The sequence below is a fragment of the Dromiciops gliroides genome, chromosome 3, assembly GCF_019393635.1.
Source record: "Dromiciops gliroides isolate mDroGli1 chromosome 3, mDroGli1.pri, whole genome shotgun sequence".
Taxonomy (NCBI): domain Eukaryota; kingdom Metazoa; phylum Chordata; class Mammalia; order Microbiotheria; family Microbiotheriidae; genus Dromiciops; species Dromiciops gliroides.
The window spans coordinates 461,572,218-461,578,777 of record NC_057863.1 but is presented as its reverse complement, the minus strand read 5'-3'; positions in this window follow the sequence as shown (position 1 = coordinate 461,578,777).

Sequence of the window (6,560 nt, the reverse complement as noted above, 5' to 3'; positions counted from 1 at the left end):
ATGTGAGGTGCCAGTGCTATGGCAATGGCTACAACCAGTGGATGGAGCACCCTGCCATTTGCAGAGCCCCAGGCCAGTGCACTCCGAGATGTTTTTTTTTTAATTCTAGCCAAAAGATGGGGTCAAATAACAATTAATTCTTTACAGTAGTCACATAATACTTTACCCCCACCAAAAAAAAAAAGAAAAGAAAAAGAAAAAGGTGCATCTAAATTATCCAAGAAAAACAATAGTCTGCTTCATTCTTTTTCACTGAGGACTTCTAGATAGTTATAATCACAGAATCTGAAAGACTTGAATCAGCTCAAACTTCTGCCCAATGTAATAATTTCATGAGATATCATCATCCCCACATGTGTTCATCTAGTTTCCATTTGAAGTACTCCAATGATGGGGTTCTTACAAAAGTACATTCTATGGGGCAGCTAGGTGGCGCAGTGGATAGAGCACCTGCCCTAGATTCAGGAGTACCTGAGTTCAAATCCAGCCTCAGACACTTGACACTTCCTAGCTGTGTGACCCTAGGCAAGTCACTTAACCCCAATTGCCTCACCAAAAAAAAAAATCTGAAAGTACATTCTATGTTGGGCAAAACTCCAAGTTGTAGGAAGTCCTTCCTTATACTGAACCAGAACCTAACCCCATATAACTTCCACCAATTAGATCTATGTACCCCACTTTGGAACCCTTTAGAATAAATTTAATCCTCTTATGTAATAGCCCTTCAAATATTTTAAGACAGTTTTGATGGTTTCTCTGTCTTCTATTGTTTGGGCTAAAACATCTATTCCTTCCAAATAATCTTCATATGGCATGGATTTTAGTCATTCAATATTTTACTCATCTTCCTCTTACGTATGCTCTTTTTCATATGATGCCTAGATAAGATACCTTAAACATCATGTCACTAGGGCAGAATATATTAGGCTATCATTCCACTTGTTCTGAGCCCTATATTTCTATTAACATAGCAAAAGACAACATTTGGTATTTTTTTTTTGTAGGCATGTCACACACATTGAGTTTGCAGTCTATTAAAAACCCCAGGCATTTTTCACATGAACTACTGTCTAAACACATTTCTCCTACTCTATACTCAGGAATTTGTTTAAATTTTTTGCAGGGGTGGTGGTGGAGTAATCATAGGACTGTATGTGATAAAAATGCAAGACCCAGGACTTCTGACATACTTAAATACTCAAATGGTTCACCTGCAATCTCATTGATGTTCCCTCCAATAATGAGAATTACTATCCAACCAACCCTTCACATAGCTTATGCAATTCTTATCCATGTCTTCCCACAGGAGTCCATCAAATATGTTGGAAGTTTTCCTTGCTTTCTCCTAAAATTGAGAAAACCAAGCACTCAGTATGCCTACCTGCCATCCCTTGATTTTGCCATGTGATTTGCCCATATTGCACATTTCCTTAATGGGTTCTTAGATTTCTGTTCTCTAAAGTTCCCTATTGGTTATATAACACAACTTACACCCACCATGCACCCCTACGTTGCCTTATAATGTCTATTTTTATTCAATGGGGAGTAACTTCCTTCAGTTCCATTAAACAGCTTGAAAGGAGAATTGAAGAAGGCCAATGGGGCAGGTGATCGAGTGTTAAGGAAATGGCAGGACATATATGGTATTAAAACAAAGGAGCCAGAGATTAAATGGCAGAGGACAATGTATAGTCAAGACTTTAGGCACAGAGTGGTGAAAACCAGAAAGGGATAAAGGGAATAAAGGATGCAATGAAAACAAATAACAAGTTTAGAAGTAAAAGAGGTTGAAGAAAAGGATATAATTAGAAATGGGAATTTCATTACGTCCCATTGAAAACTAGTTTGACCAATACAGCCCCCAAACTCTAACTGCACCCCAGTATATGTGCATGCTAAAGCTCAGAAACCAAGAGAGCAAGCATCAACAATGTACCCCACAAAATTTGCTTGCATGGCACAGTTAGTTAAGTTTTCTGGTTTCCTGCCTCTCATTGCTCAATCCTTATTAATCAATTCAGAAAATACTCTCATTCCAATGGTCCAAACAATTTATGATGGAGCAGTTCCCTATTAGTGCTGTGTCAGTTCTTTATTCAAAATTCTATCTGCACATCTGAAGCCACCCAAGAGTATGCTAGCCATGGACTAAAGACAATGGAGGTTGCACACAGACTGTTCCTTACTGGCACTTGTTTTCCCCCTCCCCTTGTGGGTAGCTATAAAGTTTTCTTAACTGCAATCCCTGTGTGGGACTGTTGCTCTTCATCTGAACCACTCCCTCCCCTTCTGCATTCACGTTCATTATTATAGAGGTAGCAGTTAAATGATGATAAAGTCTAAGGTGTGAGCATCTCCATAGAATGGTTGAGTGAAGATGTAGATCATAGGAGATGAGAAGGATGAGCAGTTGAGAAGCCAGGATAATGAGGGTATATTAACATATATATTGATTTCCTCTAGGATGTGTGTAGGAGTTGAAGATTTTTGGTATACTACAATAATGGGAATGAGTAAAAGTTAAGTTTTGATTTAGGTTTAAGAAAAATTCATATTAATAAAGTAGGATCAGAAAAGATTCAGAAAATCAGAATTTTAAAGCTTGAAGGAACTTTAGTAGTCAATCATAGAATGTCAGAAGTGGAAGGGGGCAGCTAGGTGGCACGGTGGATAAAGCACCCGCCCTGGATTCAGGAGGACCTGAGTTCAAAGCCAGCCTCAGACACTTGACACTAGCTGTGTGACCATGGGCAAGTCACTTAACCCTCACTGCCCTGCAAAAAAACAAACAAACAAACAAAAAGAAGTGGAAGGGACCTCAGAAAATTACACAATTGATTGTTTCCTTACTGTACATATTAATTTACCAGGAAAAGTAAAACTTTTACTAGCAAATATGCAACTTTACATCTTAAAACCTATCAACTTTTTAAAATTGCAGATTCTTTTCCTTCTCCTTCTTCCTGTATCTTGCTCCTCCCATCCCCAGAATTAACCTCCTACCATCCCTTTGAGGATCAGCAAGTTGTTTACTATGAGGGCTGAGTGGTTCTCACTCTCAATGATGTAGCTATCTCAACTGTCTCCAGTGTATTTTGAGGAAACACTGACAGTCCAATCTGTTCATTTGTTATGAGGAAACTGTAGACCAGAGAAGTGGATGACACCCAGACTCTGGTCATCCACCCAGTTACAATCTATGTAATCATGTTGCCATCTAGCCCACATTCTTCTACCTTGTTCACAAAGCTATCATGTGAGACTTTTATCAAATACCTTGCTGAAATTCAAACCTATCATCTATATAGCATTGCTTTTATCTACTCTTCTCATTACCCTGTCAAAAAAAAAAAGAAGAATTAAAATACGGCCCAGAACATATAAGCAGATTCAACCCATGTCTCACTTCCTTGGAGAGATTCAAACACTGTGTATACTCTGAAAAACTTAACCTTATCATATCTGAACTCTGCCTTGGAACTCAGCTGTCATGATTAGTAGCTGTCCCTTGTGGTAAAAATTATTTGTGGTAAAAATTATTGGTGTTATTTTTACCACCAATAATTTTTACCACACCCTCATGGCCTGAGACATGGAGTCAAGCTCCAAGATTGCTTCAATTTACTGTCTAGCCATTTTTTTCAACTATCACCTGGCATCCAAGCTCATACCCTTGTGATGTTTAAAATCTAAATGTGTGACTTGTTCAGGCCAAATTTAGTATGGGGAGAGTTAATTGGGCAGCTCGCCATAATATTGGGGTTCAGGAAATAATGGGAGACCTCTAGGTCCAGAATTTATTCTCTTCCAAACTGCCTTTTCTTAGTTATTTCTCCCAGACTGATAAGAAAGGAGATTAACAGCCTCTTTTCCACAAGCAAATCAGGTTTTGTTAATGGGAACAAAATTTACAACACAAGTTAATAAAGCTAGGGACAATGGGAAAGGGGATAGAGAAAGGGAAAAATATGACCCTCTTCCCAGATGGTCAGAATCTAAATCTCTAGGGTAAAAAGGCCCCCCAGGTACCTCAAATAAGCTCTGCTTCCTCTGCTACTCAGAACAGCTTGGGTCTGGCAAAAACTAACTCAAACCCTAAACTTTTTTCCACCTCAGCTGGCCTAACGAGCCAGCCTCGCTTCAACAACACAAACTCACCACTACCTGGAATCTGTAGTTCTAAGGAGAATCAGCTTTGCAATGTCTCCTAGTTAGGTCTGAAGATCAAAACCCACCAGCTCCTCTCTCTTTCTCTCTCTCTCTCTCTCTCTCTCTCTCTCTCTCTCTCTCTCTCTCTCTCTCTCTCTCTCTCTCTCCCTTCCCCATCCCTCTCTGAGTATTCTCTCTTCCTTCCTGCCTCTCTCACAGGAAGGGTAATTCTATAGCCATTCTGAGTCTCCAATTGGTTCTAACATACCCCCTGGACTCTCCCCATTATAATTTGGCCAGGCCCATATGGGCATGGGGGAACTCCCAGGTCGGGGTTAGGCACTTAGTTTGATACTTTGACTCAATAAATGTTCTTTGTGAGCAGAGTTCCTTTTGTTTGTTCTATTATCTCTTAAAGTACACATCCATCTTCTCTTAGGCTTTTAAAGCTTGCATCTTTTCAGTCTGACAATGATGAAGCAAAGATGGGGTTATGAAAACCCCAAATCACAATTAATTCCTTACAGACTAAAATTAGAAGCTTATAGCACCAGTCTTTGGGCATTAAGCATTTGTTAAAGTATATGAGAAGTTAGCAAAAGAGAGAGGAAGAACACATGGAGTTCAGAAAGAAAAAGCCTAGCTACCCTCACAACTCTGCCAGGACCAACAACCAAAAAGAGAGCTCCCCCAATCTCCTAGGGTGGAAGTTCCCTGCGGGACCATAAGAAGGGCCATCCCTACACACAGCTCCAAGCTAATTGGATGGTAGCATTGATTGACATGATTGACATGATTTACAGACATTTCTATGAACAGATGTAACTTCCAGACACTAGTCACAAGCTTTCTCCTCAGGGTGGTGCTGCCCTAGTTCTCACAATGTCTTTCTCAGCAGGGGGGTGGCACCCTGATTCTCACACTCGCCAATCCTCCCCCTGACTATTTCAACCCTTCTCTATCTCTGCTCACTTCTAACTCTGAAACTAAACATACTCAAACCAAAACTGCCATTGCTACTTTGAAGAATGTATCAATTTAGTTACTTATGGCTGCTTTCACTATCCCAATAACCTTCTTTTTTTTTATTTTTTTTTTTGGTGGGGCAATGAGGGTTAAGTGACTTGCCCAGGGTCACACAGCTAGAAAGTGTCAAGGGTCTGAGGCTGGATTTGAACTCAGGTCATCCTGAATCCAGGGCTGGTGCTTTATCCACTGTGCCATCTAGCTGCCCTACCCAATAACCTTCTAAGCAAAAGCCCAGCCCTCTCCTGCCATCCCCTGGTTAGTGTCGCCTCTCCTGTTATAATAGAACCTCCCTGAGGTCAGAGACTGTGTTTGCTTTTTTGTTTGATTTTATTTTGATTTTAATTCCCCACCATTTAGTACTTCTAAGCACATATTCAATGTTTTTTCATTCGCTTATTTGTTTCATACATTCGTTCATGACTCCTCTTTACATATACTTTGTTAGAGACAAGCTAGCCTACTTACAGTTATCCCACATTCAGTCTGCAGCTCCCCTACCCTGGGTTTTTGCACATGCTGTCTGCCATGTCTAGAATCAACTTTCTTCTCACCTCTACCTCTTATAATCCCTATCTTTCTTCAAGGTTTGGCTCCCAAAGGAAGCCTTTTCTCATTTCCTTCACTGTGGGTGCTTTCTCCATTCTCCACTCTAGTAGCATTAAGTTCGTTCAGGACAAGAACTGTTTTTCACTGTGGCTTTGTTTCCCCAGCCTAGAAAAATACATTGCACATAGTAATGGCTTACGAAATGCTTATTGGCTTTCTGGGAAAGGAAGAAGGAAACAAGCATTTATTAAGTGCCTGCAATTTGCCAAACATTGTACTAGACACTTTATAAATGTTCTTTCTTTTGAGTCTCACAACAAGCCTGGAAGATAGATACTATTATTAGCCACATTTTCTACCTGAGGATACTGGGACCCATTGCCAGTCATCCTGATCTATGTTTTGCCACTAGATTCAATGATTCTTGAGGAGAGAGTAATGCTGATGACTTTTCACAACCCTGGCTTACTTAAATACAATTCGTTTAGAAGTCAAGGTATCACCCTCCTGATGTCATTGTTCTTCTTTAAGAATGAAGGATGAACAACAACATTTGAAGAAACTGAGGCAGACTGAGGTTGATTAGCTTGCCCAGGGTCACACAGAGAGTAAGTGCAAAGGCTAGATATGATCTCAGGCTTCATAATTCCAGTTCCAGCACTCTCTCTACCAGTTGGACATGTATGCAATGTGTATGAACAGATGGCTCACCCAGAAAGAAATTACAGCTTTAGAAAGGGTTCTTTACCCTTCACTCATATTCTAATACTCCAGTCAGAGAAGGAGAATATACTAAAGGAACTTATGAGATGTGAGTTCCAAAACTGCTATTATAT